General features: G+C 38.3%; 1 pseudogene across 1 annotated transcript; it reads left to right on the forward strand.

Annotated features, from left to right (window-relative positions):
* The first annotated feature begins 11,034 nt into the window (after positions 1–11,034).
* Positions 11,035–12,125, forward strand: LOC308522781 (ADP/ATP translocase 2-like; annotated as a pseudogene). The gene has a single exon. The product of its transcript is annotated as an ADP/ATP translocase 2-like (transcript).
* Positions 12,126–15,346: the final 3,221 nt, after the last annotated feature.

Raw genomic sequence — 15,346 nt, forward strand, 5'->3', positions numbered from 1 at the left:
TTCAATCTTCCTGAATTTGTAGAGACAGTCTATGTCTTAACATGTGGTCTACCTTTGGAAATGTCCCATGTGCACTTGAGAATAATGTATATTTCATAGCTTTGGGGTAAAATGTTCTGACGATGTCAATTAGTTCCATCTGATCTAGTTTGCCATTTAGGATTACTGTTTCCTTGTTGATTATTTTGTCTAGAAGATTTACCCAGTGATGTCAGTGGGGTATTAAAGTCCTCAAGAAAATTTATTTCTAAATGTGCATTTGAGTTTTAGAGTCAGATGAAATAAAATAAGCAATCCCAAGATATTTGGGCATAGCAAAATAAGAAATACTGACCAATTTGTGGATCTCTTGGAAGATAAGTTTTGGCATTTTTCATAAAAGTCTTCTCATTTCCTGTTTTAGCACATTTGCTTTATTGAGGAGTCATTTGGAGGCACGGCTTGGCTCTGTGTGAGAGAGCAGAGGCAGGACTAGATGTAGGAACAGGGCAGTGGTTTCTGGTCTTAGCACTACCATGCATCATTGAATTAACCAATTGGCCTTCTTGAACTTCAATGGCAGTTTATTGCTCACCAGGAATATACCAAACCCTGGATTAAACACTATACAAGCACTTTCTTATTTAATTCTCCTAAGTCTACAAGAGGAGATTTATTATATTTATTTTGCAGGTGTGAAAACTTAGCTTCCTTAGACTTAGAGTAGTGATTGGATTTGCTTAGGATTCCATACTATTTTAGCAGCCTGGTCAGAATTCAGTAGCAGTCGTCTAATTTCAAAATGTGTGATGCCAATCAATCCATACACATATGTAACGCTGCTTAATTACATATGTGAGACATAGGCATCAAGATTCTCTTTGCTTTAGTATTACTTAGTATCTCCACATTATTAACATTCTTAAATAGTTTTTCTATAGGAAGAAACATTTCTGATAAGGTTGACACAAGATTCTGGCTCTCTAGTTAGTATTCAGAGTAAATTCATTGATTGCCATGTACATTCATAGTCATTCTCTCATGAGTACTGTTAGTGTGAATTTTGTACGTGTAAGTTATCCAAGCTTAAAGGCAATTCTACAAGATCCAACATTATAATAAAATGATAAGCTGCTCTTAAAAGCCACCTGGCTGGATTGACCTTCTTTTACCTGGGTTAGAAGATGTGAGACTTGGTGGCAATGGGTGCTACTTTTGTTTGAAGTTATATTCCTTTTAGCCATCCCAAATATTTCTCATGTATTCCCTAACTCAGATTTTGAGCCTGTTTTCTCACTTTCTTAGGCCATACATCTGTAAGTCATCATCAAAACTTAATTTCCCTAAAACCTCACCACTGTGCAATCAATCACAGAGCCCAGGCAAATTTACTTGATAAATATGTTTTTACTCATGGCTTTCACTGTACCTTTTCTATGTTTAACTACATAAATATTTACCACTGTGTTACAATTGTACTCAGTACAGTAGCATACTTATGGTTTTGTAGCCTAGAAGCAATAGGCTAGACCAGTGGTTGGCAAACTGCGGCTCGCAAGCCACATGCGACTCTTTGGCCCCTTGAGTGTGACTCTTCCACAAAATACTAACATCTGCGCATGGGCCATGAAGTTCCAATCACACTGTACGTGCGCGCCCACAAGTGGTATTTTGTGGAAGAGCCACACTCAAGAGGCCAAAGAGCCGCATGTGGCTCGTGAGCCGCAGTTTGCCGACCATTGGGCCGCTAGACCATATAACCTAGGCGTGTAGTAAGCTTTAGTAGCTAGGCTTGTGAAAATGCATACTCTGATGTTCACACAATGCAAATTCACCCAACACCAAATTGCTTAGAACATATTTCCCTGCAGAAACCGGTTTGGCTCAGTGGATAGAGTGTCGACCTGCAACTAAAGGGTCCTGGGTTCAATTCTGGTCAAGAGCATGTACCTGGGTTGCGGGCACATCCCCAGTGGGAGATGTGCAGGAGGCAGCTAATCGATGTTTCTTTCTCATCGATGTTTCTGACTCTCTATCTCTCTCCCTTCCTCTCTTTAAAAAATCAAAAAAATATATTTTTTTTAAAAAATAACATATCTCCATTGTTAAGCAACATATGACAATATAGACGTGAGAGTAGAGAAATGAGAAGGTTCTAGATTAAGAAAGCTCTTCTATGCCATTCCAAGGAGTTTTGTTATTGCATGCTATACAGATAGATCATTAGTATGTGACTAATTAAAGTAGAGCTTATATTCATTTATTCATGCATGCAAGTAGCATATGCTATGGTAAACATATATATGAGGTATGGATAAACTGAATAATTTGTTACATATGTTAGTTATTTTGATTTTATGCAAGGGAGATAGCTATTATTTGCAGTTACAATGATGTACCCATGTTTTGGATCCTGAGAGATGTAAAGGTTGAGTGTGGCTACTGGTATTCAGCTCTACCGAGGCAATGTGAAGAAGAAAGGTCTCTGGATTTTAAAATAAGAAGGTCTTGGGTTTTATGTCCATTATATCTCAATAAAACTGGGAGAAAAGGAGAAAGTCTTGGGTTTCAATCCTATCTCTCCCATCTCCAACCTGTGTGTGTTTTTTGGATTTTTTGAGAATTTTTTTTCACTTATTCAACTTAAATTTTTCCACCTGCAAAATTGTTCTTTTCAGCAGGAGAAATTGTGAAGATGAGCTGTCACTCACTCTCTTATTGTTTAAAAACTAAGATAATATTTTGAAACTGAAACTGTTTGTCCTTACCTACTGATGAGGAGGGGGTTGCTTATTCTATTACATTTGAGTTTGCAAAGTAGACGAATGAGTGCAGCATACATAATTCATATTAATAATGAAAATATAGCTCCCACACAGGTTTTCCACTAGTCTTATATTATTCAGGCTTCAGTGCATGAAGCACATGCTGAATATTTAATAACTGAAGAAAAGAAGACCCAGATGAAAGAACATTGAGTTGTCATACATATGCCTGAAAAACCACTGATCCCCTGATGAGAGAGAACAGACTGGGTCTGTCAATGGCAAAAGACAGCATTTCTACACCTCTAGTCCAATGTCACTACAGGCTGCAAGTGACATCTTATAAAAAGAATGATTTACTATAGAAAATGAAAATAAAATCATATTCCCTTGCTAAGTATTCATATTGAAAGGTCATTACAGTGCATGTAAAATCCCACAGAAGCTGCTTAATGCTCTTTCTCTTTTCACTCCAATATATTCAGGTGGTGAGAGTGGGCGAGTGTAATTAAAAGAAAAAAAAAAGCAGATTGTAATTTGCATAGTCAGAGGTACAAGAAAAGCAAATTAATGAAGATTTGCTTGAGGAAATATTGTTGATCAACCAAGAAATAATGGGAAACGATGAAATTAAATGTCTGGCTTTGCACTTTGCTTGTAGAGATGTTGTTTCCTTCTTTATTCTACTTCCTTCTTTCCTCTCTATCTCCATGGCGGGGCATGAGCATCTCCCCAGGGCAAAGGCTGTTCCTCCAAAGCACATAAAGACTTTATGAGATACAAAGTTTTCTTAAGAAAATGAGATTTTTCCAATTCAGTTCACCCTCAAAATGAAATTAGCTTGGTGTATTATGTGAATTGTGGCTGGTTTTTATCCGCCCTTTTTATAGTCAGCATTTTGGCTGTATTGCAGAGACTGAGAGACTATTTGGGGTAAGAAAATAGACCACAAACAATTCACATTTATTTGGAGAATGAAAAAAGTACCATCAAAAGATAAACTTAGCCAACCTCTTTATGGGATAAACTGCAAAACTGTATTTTTCTATTTATTTATAAACTGTCACATTTTCAAATCAGATATTATTTTTATATCTTGCTTTCATTGTGCTCTTATTTCTGTACCCCAGAGCAATAAACCTGTGTTAACATTTTTTCTCATTATCCATCTTCATTGTTGTTACTATATTTAAATTTAGCATAATGTCATGTTCACTGTGTGATAAGCCCTGAAACTCAAGGTTATAAATTCTCTAAAACTTACTGCCAGCTTGAATGTCCCGAATGTGTCTAAGATCACATAAGCATTATCAATTTGCTGAGGCAAACACTTGTAGCCCTAGATGTTGCAGAACCTGCAGGTAGCCAGGGACCTAATGAGTTAATCAGTTCTTTTCCCCCAATCTAATATAGATATGAAATTAAAACAGGAAATATAGATGGGAATTCATTCTATTTCAAATGTTCGCGACTTTTTAGGTATGTACAAAGTGCACTCTATCTTTTTACACCAATTTTTCAGACCCTGGTCCACTTTACTATGTCTGAAAGTTTCCTCCTTCTTTTAACAGAAAATATGCCTCCAGAAAATCATGGAGGTATTGAAACTGAAGGATGACATGATGCTTAATTATTATGTGGATAACTGTAGAACCACAGCATAAGAAAAGACAAAAATACTTTAAATAGTAACAGTGATTGTTCCTCAGTGTTGGAATTTGATTTTTTCTGGCCTTTAGCTTTAATTCATTTGCTATATTTTAAATGACAACGTTTTCTAATCTATTTATATAAAAACCCTGGGTGTAACATCACTACTGAGGCTCGACCAAGAAGGAAGTCAGTCCTGCAGGGGTTGTCTTGGAAACGGCTGCACCCTCCCCAAGCTGTTTCCCACAAGGGCAGCGAGGTTTCAAGCAGGAACCTGCCCTCGGAACGTGGATGCACTGAGTCCTGGGCCCATTTAGCCACATCTACGCCCTCTCTGAGCTGTTTCCCGGGAGGGCGAGGTTTGAGGAAGGAACCGGCCCTCAGAGCGTGGAAGCATATCTTTATAAAATTTTAATACATTATATTAGAGGTCATGGTAGTACTGTTTTACCCACAGTGTCTACAGGAATTGCTGCAAATTTACTTATCAGTGGAAGCACCTTTCATTCCCAATATAAATTACCCATTCCACTAAATGAAACTTCAATTTCTAGACTTGATATAAAGAGTGAAGTTGCTAAAACTATTAAAAAGGCCCAACTTCTCATTATTGATGAATGCACCATGAATGCATCATGCTATAAATATCATAGACAGATTACTAAGAGAAATTTGAATCTTGTATTTGGTGGAAAAGTTCTTCTTGGAGGGGATTTTTGACAATGTCTCAGTATTGTACTGCATTCTATGTGTTTGGCCATAGTACAAATGAGTTTAAAGTACTGCAATGTTTGGGATGTTTCAGAAAGTTGTATCTTACAACAAATATGTTATCAGAGGATTCTGCTTATAGTGGATAGTTAGTGAAACTTGGAGATGGCAAACTTGATAGCAGTATTCATTTAGGAATGGATATTATTGAAATCCCCTGTGAAATGATTTGTAATGGATCTATCATTGAAGCTATCTTTGGAAATACTGTATCTATAGATAATATTAAAAATATATCTAACCATGCAATTCTTTATCCAAAAAGTGAGCACGTTCAAAAATTAAATTAAGAAATTTTGGATATACTTGATGGAGATTTTCACACATATTTGAGTGATGATTCCATTGATTCCACAGATGGTGCTGAAAAGGAAAATTTTCCCATCAAAGTTCTTAATAATATTACTCCTTTGGGAATGCCATGTCATAAATTAAAATTGAAAGTGGGTGCAATCATTGTGCTATTGAGAAATCTTAATAGTAAATGGGGTCTTTGTAATGGTACCAGATTTATTATCAAAAGATTATGACCTAACATTATTGAAGCTAAAGTATTAACAGGATCTGCAGAGGGAGAGGTTGTTCTGATTCCAAGAATTGATTTGTCCCCATCTGACACTGGACTCCCATTTAAATTGATTCAACAACAGTTTCCCGTGATGCCAGCATTTGTGATGACTATTAATAAATTATAAGGACAAACTCTAGACAGACTAGAAATATTCTTACCTGAACCCATTTTCACACATGGTCAGTTATATGTTGCTTTCTCTCGAGTTCGAAGAGCATGTGCTATTAAAGTTAAAGTTCTAAATACTTCATCACAAGGGAAATTAGTCAAGCACTCTGAAAGTGTTTTCACTCTTAATGTGGTGTACAGGGAGATATTAGAATAAGTTGAATCACTTTATCAGTCATTGTTTGCATCACTGTTGTTTTTATATCATGTTTTTGTTGTTTTTATATCATGTTTTTGTTGTTTTCATATCATGTTTTTGTCATTTTTATATCATGCCTCTGTTGCTGTTATATCCTTTTGTTACTGTTTATTTATTAATAAATTTATATATTATTTTCATATACATTTTACTAATTTCATTTCATCTCTCACACTTCTATTATAGAGAAAGGGCAAATAGCAATATTAAAATATTTCCACTAATTAATTCCCTTTTAATGTGCATAAATTTCGTGTACCGGGCTACTAGTTACAAAAAGAATTACTGTAAAGCCATACACTGAAAAATAAATTTTATATCAAATCCCCTACAACTTTGTATTATACATTTTTGTGTTCATATATAAAAAATATAAAAACTTCCCTAGTTAAACTAAATTGAAAAGTTTCAATGACAAATATTGGTTACATTGTATACTAAGGTCTGTCCATTCACTTATTTATTCAAAAATATAATGAAGTGCCTGATAAATGTCTAACATGCTGCTAGACACACAGAGGTACTTGACACACATTTATTACTTTAAGAAAAAAATAAAAGGATGCAAGTCACTTTCCTAGAGAATGAGATTATTGAGAGGATAAAAGTAGTTTCCCTTTTCTCTATTTAGTCTATATCTCATATACTAGAGGCCCAGTGCACAAAATTTGTGCATGGGGAGGTGGGGGGTCCCTCAGCCCAACCTGTACCTTCTCCCATCCTGAAGCCCTCATGGGATGTCCTTAGGCCCACTCCCCATGGTTCTTTGTTGTCTGTAGGGCCACTTGGCCACTCTCAGGTTGCCATGGGCGGCCAAGCGGGCCCTGCTGTGCACTATCTGTGGGCCCTGCTCTCAGCGGCTGCCCCCTGGGACTGGAGGACTCCAGCAGGGCAGAGAGGACTGTGCACCACCATCTTTGTGTTGGAGTGACAGTCAATTTGCATATTACTATTTTATTAGATAGGATAGTCTGGCAGCTCAATGGATTACAGGTTCAGGTTTCATTGTTTACATTTTCAAAACATCAAAATAACTCATCTCTTAAAAAATAAAAAAATAAACTCTATTTTTCATGGCATTTTTCTGCCATTTTAGATCTCCCCTGTAACCAGCTCTTCATCATGTTGGCCCATAGAAAGACAGTACACCAATACATGCAAGGTAGTTGCTGAAGGCCATTTCTAATGCTGTAACAATTAGTCTCTTTCAATGTACATACTAGTCCGTACACAGATTTTAACTCACAATCAGAATAAAGTATGTTCATTTTATAAATATGGAAATGAAGTAGATTTAAAGAGTTCTTTCCTTGGTCCCAGTCCAGCCCATGGAGAAGCTGTCTCAGTGTTCCCACCCACTTCAGCATGCCCCAGGAGTGGTACCACAGGACCCACATGGGTTTCAGTGATGTCTGTATTGTGCAGTGCATATTGAAGGTAGGGAACATGACATTGAACTCCTGAATCCACCCCATGTGCTGAGATCTAGGATGGCAGCAAGACAGTTTTAAGAAAGTTGCCACCTTCTCAGACAAAAGCTCTTCTTCACTCCATTTTTGAAGGTACTAGTAGGTTAGCCTAAGGATCATATTGTTTTTCATTGCTTGTTGCTTTTGCTGTAATGGCCTAATTTGACTTAAGTTTCTATGATTCTTATATGCCATTGTTTGTACCAGTGGTTTATTTATTTTTATTTCTTTATAAGGTTTCACATGGAATGAATGTCTAATACTTTATTCATTAAACATGAACATTTATTGTTTTCCATTTTTTATTATACAAACAGCATACACATTCACACAAATGCACCTAAACATGAAGAAACTGTGGACTTTCTTATTCCTGCATCCATGTATAAGAGTTTCTCTAGCATATATAATTAGTAGTGAAAATGTTAGGTCAATGTATGTGTTACTATGCAATAGTGCAAGAAAATGCAAAACATTTTCTAAAAGGGCTGTACCAAAACACACATCTACAAATAGGCCATGTAAATTTGTTGTAACAGGTTTCCTCTTGAATATTTGGTGTTGCTAGATTGTGGAATTTGCTGGAGGCTAATTCCAGCAGGTCATAAATGCAAGAAGTTTCATCAAAAGGTTGGTGGATCTTGAGGCTCCAGTAGGGCTGAAGATACATATTATTGCCTGCTGGAGTAGCTGAAAGCATTTACCCAAACCTAAAGATTTGCATATATTTTTGCCTGCTGCCTGACAGCCAAAGGCAGTTCCCCCAACCTGACAATGCCTACTGTATACCAAACTTTACCTTTTGATATGTATATCTGCTTTGCTATAGGCCAAAATGTGGGAATAAAAAGCCCTGTGTCCTGAGATAGAGAGAACTTGGTTACTGAAGGTAGGTCTCCTCTGGCTCCCCCATGTATTCCAAATTTACATGTCTAATCTCTTTATTAATTTACATGCAGACCCTTCTCCAGATTCCTGAACCCTTCTAGATGCTGAGAAAGACCCTGGCAGGAATTGTTAGCAATCTGGTATATACTAAATTATATCAAGTTATAATTTTAATTTCCATTCCTCTAATTATTAAACAGGATGAGCATCTCTTCTTATTTCCTCTTCTGTGCAACACCTGCTTACACTTTGTTTATTTTTAATTGAATTATTTACATGTTTTCTATTGAGTTTAAATTTTTGAACCAAAAAAAAACCCCACCAAGTTATTGTAGATGTTTTCTGAAGAATCGGGGCTTATATTTTTAATTACCTTATGATGACTTGTCTCATTGATATCCTAAATCTCAATTTTTTCTTTTGCGATAAGAGTTTCTATATCTTGTTTAAGATACCCTTTTCTACTCTAAGAAACTAGGTATTTTCTTACATTAGCTTAAAAAATATTAGAATTTGGTCTTTAAATTTATACACTAGAATTAGTTTTATGTGGTTTAAGATTATGATCCAACTAATTTTCCATGTAAAAATTAGACCTTTTTATGAATAGCCATTCTTCTCCTTACTGATCTACACAGCCATGCCTATCATTTGAAATGTTCACATTATTTATGGAGTTGAGTCTAGTTTCTCTTTATGTTCCATTTATCAATTTCTGTGCCTATATCAAGTATCTTAATAAATACAATATTGTATATCTGAATATATGATAGGTGATCTCAAATACCTTATTCTTGGATTTTGCTCCACCACACAAATTTTAGAATCTGTCAATTTACTTACAAAAATAATACTTCAGATACTGATTATTACTACAAAATTTATAGGTAATTTTGAAGAGAATTGACATCTTTATGATAGCAAATCATTTTATCCAAAAACAAATATACTTTCTCAATTATTTCGGTTTTCTTTAACATTGTTCAGTAAAGTAATATAATTTTCTCTATTTCTTTAGTACATATTCTCTGAAATTTATTCCTTATTATATAATAGTTTTGTTGTTTCATAACTAAGACCATACTTTTAAATCTTTATTTTTAATAAATAAAACTACAGATTATTATATCAATTTTATATTCAGCCAGCTTGCTGAAGTTTTAATAATTTGTCTGTGAATTATTTTAACTTGTCTAATAGATAAAAATGTCAGCTACCAAAATTAAAAGTTTTGATATTTTCTCTTATTCATTTTATTTTTCGTTAAGCTATATCTAATTTGCTATTTAGACAATTTATTGAATTTTGGATAATATATATTCATTTTTTATTCTTTTTAAAATTGTTGTTTTTTTTTAAAACTAGCATTACTACTTTAATTATGTGTTTATGTGTGCTTACTAACATGTTAATTTCTTAAACCCATTTTAAAAATTATTTCTAGTAATTCCAATATCTGGAGACTTTTGAATACTTAGACTCTGATTTTAGTTTCTGCTGTTGACTCCTGTTCATGGTGGTTTGTTTCCCTTAGATCTGGTGATTTATTTGTGAGCTCATATTTGCTTAATATTAATCTTTAAGAACACTTAGGGGCTAAATTAATGATTCTGAACACTACTGGGCATTTCCAAATCAGTCAATGCAAATGGCCTGAGATCACTGTGGTGTCGTTCATAGGACCCAATGTTCTAGGCTCAATACCCTTTCCTCTGGCCCAGTGATCACTCACCAGAACACAGTGCTAATGTCAGAATTTGGCCTTGCTGTTACTTGGCATTTTGTATTTTGCATTATTGGTCATTCTTTAGTTTCAGGTTTTCATAATTTATTTGTTTAGATATGCTTGTTCTGAGACTCTATAAAGTGTCCTTACCTCAAATACTTTAAAAATGATCCTTTACATACAATCTAGTTTTTTTGTTGTTGTTTGCTTTTGAGTTGGAAGTTCTGCACTACTGTCAGAAATGGAGTTTACAAAGTATTTTAACTTTGCAAATATATAATTTGCAATATAAGCATTAAGAAAAATCAATAAAAACTAGAGCTATAATCACAACTTATTCTGAAACTCTTTAATCTCAAGGTGAGCCATTGTTGCATAGGAAGAAAAGCAAACACACACAGAACATGTGTGTTTACAATAGAAATCCATAAGGATGTGTACTGTGCCAGCTGTGTTGGTTCAGGTGCATGTGACGGTTCTCACAGATGTTAGCTTGGACATACTGAATGTTTTTAACCTTAGGTTTTGGTGAATATTTGCTAGATTATGGGTTAATCTGGTGTAACTGAGACTCAAAGTAGTAGAGACTCCAAGGTTAGGCATAGCAGCCCCGGGCTGAGGTGACAGTTTCACAACGTCAGTTAGCCAGGCTCTCACTGCCGGCCGTGTTGCTTCAACATCCCTACAGTATGTCCCTTACCTGCATGGTCCAGAGCAGCTCTCCTTTGCTTCCACATTCCTTCAAGAGGAAAGGAGAAGGCGCAACTCTTCTATTCAAGAACACAGAGAGCCCGGAGTTCAGCTGGCCCCGGTCCCAGGCCAGCAGTCACCCGCTTCTTCTTTTCAACATGACAGATGCCGCTGTGTCCTTTGCCAAGGACTTCCTGGCAGGTGGAGTGGCCGCAGCCATCTCCAAGACAGCGGTGGCACCCATCGAGCGGGTCAAGCTGCTGCTGCAGGTGCAGCATGCCAGCAAGCAAATCACTGCAGATAAGCAGTACAAGGGCATTATAGACTGCGTGGTTCGTATCCCCAAGGAGCAGGGAGTCCTGCCCTTCTGGCGCGGTAACCTGGCCAATGTCATCAGATACTTCCCTACCCAGGCTCTCAACTTTGCCTTCAAAGATAAATACAAGCAGATCTTCCTGGGTGGTGTGGACAAGAGAGCCCAGTTTGGGCGGTACTTTGCAGGGAATCTGGCATCAGGTGGTGCGGCTGGGGCCACCTCCTTGTGTTTCGTGTATCCTCTTGATTTTGCCCGTGTCCGTCTAGCAGCTGATGTGGGCAAAACCGGAGCTGAAAGGGAATTCAAAGGCCTCGGCAACTGCCTGGTTAAGATCTACAAATCTGATGGGCTTAGAGGCCTATACCAAGGCTTTAATGTGTCATTAGGGTATTATCACCTACCGGGCTGCCTACTTCGGTTTCTATGACACTGCAAAGGGAATGCTTCCAGATCCCAAGAATACTCACATCTGCATCAGCTGGATGATCGCACAGTCCCTCACAGCGGTGGCTGGGTTGACTTCCTATCCATTTGAAACTGTTCATCGCGGCGTGATGATGCAATCAGGGCGCAAAGGAACTGATATCATGTACACAGACATACTCTACTGCTGGAGGAAGATTGCTCGTGATGGAGGCAAAGCTTTTTTCAAGGGTACATGGTCCAATGTTCTCAGAGGCATGGGTGGTGCTTTTGTGCTTGTTTTATATGATGAAATCAAGAAGTTCACATAAATTATTTCCTAGTCTTCCCTCCCCCAGCCCCTGTGAACAGGCATGTTGTATTATGTAACATATCTTGAGCATTCTTGACAAACTTAGTTGTCTGTTTTATCAGTGGCAACTATTTACTGGTTGAAAATGGGAAGTAATATTCATCTGACCAGTTTTCTCTCAAAGCCATTTCCATGATGATGATGGGACTCAATTATATTTTTTATTTCAGTCACTACTGATAAACAACAAATTTGAAGAAATAAAAAATAACTGAAGAAAAAAAAAAGACTACAATCAGCCACCCACCAAGTGCCCACATATCTTATTGTAATCACTAGAGGCCCGGTGCACAAAATTCATGTGGGGGGGGGGGGTGTCACTCAGCCCAGCCTGCACCATCTCCAATCTGGGACCCCTGGAAGGATGTCCTACTGCCAGTTTACAGGGATCGGGTCTAAACCAGCACTTGGACATCCCTCTCGCAATCCGGAACTGCTGGCTCCTAACCACGCACCTGCCTGCTTGCCTGATTGCCCCTAACTATTCTGCCTGCCAGCCTGCTCACCCCCAACTGCCACCTGGGCCAGTGTGCTTGCCCCCAACTGCCCACCCTGCTGGCCTGCTCACTCCAAACTGCCCCCACACAGTCCTGATCACCCCCAACTGACCCCCACTGATGGCCTGATCACCCACAACTGGCCCCCCCCTTGGCCTCTAAATACCTCTACCTCAGCCCCGCCACCATGGCTTTGTCCAGAAGAACATCCGGAAGGTCTGCTGAAAGGTCTCCCAGTCTAATTAGCATATTAACCTTTTATTAGTATAGATAAAGGCCTGGTGCACAGGTGGGGGCCAGCTGGTTTGCCCTGAAGGGTGTCCTGGATCAGGATGGGGGTTACCTTAGGGCATGGGGCGGCCTGGGTGAGAGGCCTGTGGTGGTTTTCAGGCTGGCCATGCCCCTATGGGGTTAGGGTCCCCGCTGGGGGACATGGCCAGCCTGGGTGAGGGGATGATGGCTGTTTGCAGGCTGGCCAGGCATCCCAGTGGGGACTCTTACTCCATGGGAGTGTGACTAGCCTGGGTAAGGGGTTGAGGGCCATTTTCAGGCTGGCCATGTCTCCCGGAGACCCAGGCCCCCAGCCACTCCTTCAGTGGTGGCCAGGGAAGGTGGGAAGTTTGGCTTCCACCATCTCCGGGGGCAACCCAAGCCTCCAGCTCCATGGCTGCCGCCATCTTTGTTGGGTTAATTTGCCTACTCACCCTGATTGGCTGGTGGGCGTAGCAGAGGGACAGTCAATTTGCATTTTCCCTTTTATTAGTGTAGATATGGCCCCCCCTAGCTGAGATGAAGCTGGGGAAAATAGTATCTATACTTGGCAGTTATATTTCCAGAAACATGTGCAGGATTTAGTCAAGGTTTATGTGATGGTTTCGTTTCCTGTTTATTGCTGAATTCTCTGTGAGTTCCAGGAGACCGCAGTGCTAAGAACAGTTGCATAGTCTCTATGAAGAAGCATTTTTTGTTCCACATTTATTATGTAATATTAATTCCAAAAAAATATCAGTTTGAGTTGCCCTTGAAATAGACTCTGAGTAAGAATATGGGTTCATGTACTTCATTTGAGAAATGATCCCAGAAAGCAATTTGAGGGCATGGGGAAGTGAAGCAGGGAGGAGCTAAACGTCAATAATTTGCCACTGTGGGCAATTGAGGACTCATTCCATTGGGACCCTCTGAGAAACTGTGTGCCTTAAGCCTCCAATCTGTCCAGTAAAGAACAAGGGAGGCAGGTGTAATTATTCTCCATATTCGCCGGCTTCCATTCCTTATTCATTGGTGTTTGCTCCTTGGGAGTAACTCTCTGGCACTCTTCTGTCTTGTTCCTGACAGGTAAAGCACAGTCTCCAGGTCAAAGAATGTCCCCAGAGAAACCAAGGAAGCCATGAGCACCACAGGAACTGAAGCTCACCTGAACACAGGCCAAGGCAGTTGTTCAGGGCATTGACCGCGATTGCTATTACACTAACAGACGGTGCTGCTCCGTTTTCCAAATAGGGATACTGATGCTCTCAGTGGTTTTGAAATTTGCCTTACAAGTTCTTAATCCTTTCCAACTCGCTACATGTCCTGTGCTATGTCTCTAGAAGATAATTTTTAGAAAACTCCTAAATTCTCAGAATTTTGACACCTCAAGATGACAGAGTGATGCCTGCCTTTAAACTCTTATTTAAGGGCTTGTCTCCACTGACACAATGAAGTTCAGTCCCCTTCCATTCTAAAGCAGCTTCCAGTCATCTCAAAGTAGCTCATTCTCCATCTAATCCATTACCCATATGCAGCTGATGGCAGCTGTACTGACGAGATGATTATTTAAATGCTGTAACGTGAAGTTGGTTATTTGCATTTCTTATCCTCTATGAGTCTATGCACTGTATGGGCACAACTCAGAATGAGAGGGAGGGGTGGTCAATGCACATTTGTTCCTAGATTCTCTCCCAGTGGAAGTTCACCAGACCTTGGGGAGCATTTCTCTTGAGAGAGGAACAAGGAAGCTGGAAGTATGAACATGGGAAATCCCCAGAAAAAGAAGTAAATGAAATAGAAGTAAACATTATCCAAGATATAAAATTTAAAAGAATGGTCATAAAATTGTCCTTTCTCTTAGGGGAAGAATAGGTAACCTCAGTGAAAAATTAAAGAAATAGTAAATATTACAAAGGACATAGATACCATAAAATAAAACTAGTTGGACATGAAGAATACAATATCTGAAATAAAATAGAAAGAATCAAAAACAGGTTAAATTGAGGCAGAGGATCAAATAAATGATTTAAAGGATAAGATAACAGTAACTATACAAGCAGAGTAATAAAAAGAAAAGAGAATTTTTTAAAATGACAAAAGTCTACAACAACATCAAACACAATAACATCTGCATAATAAGGGTACCAGTCAGAGGAGAGAATGAGCAAGTTATCAAGAACCTATTTGAAGAATAATGGTTGAGAACTTACCTAACTGGGTGAAGGAAAAGGTTACACAAGTTCATAAAGTTCAGAAAGTCCCAATCAAGATGAACCTGAAGAGACCCACACATACACATAAGATAATTAAAATGTTAAAGATTACACACAAAGAGAGAATTTTAAAAGCAGGTAAAGAGAGACAGTTACCTACAAGGGAGTTCCTATGAGGCTCAATTGATTTCTAAAAATAAACATTGCAGGCCATAGGGGGTTGGCATGAAATATTCAAAGTGATGAAAAACAAGGAAGTGCAACTAAAACTATTCTATCCAACAAGGCTGACATTTAAAATTAAAGGCAAAACAAAGGGCTTTTCAGACAAAAAAGCTAAAGAAATTAATTACCACCACACAAGTATTGCACAAATTGTTAAAGGGTCTGCTTTCAGAAGAAGAAAAAGAGAAATGGAGA

Source organism: Myotis nattereri (genome assembly GCF_964212035.1).
Source record: "Myotis nattereri genome assembly, chromosome: 7".
In the NCBI taxonomy this organism is placed as follows: domain Eukaryota; kingdom Metazoa; phylum Chordata; class Mammalia; order Chiroptera; family Vespertilionidae; genus Myotis; species Myotis nattereri.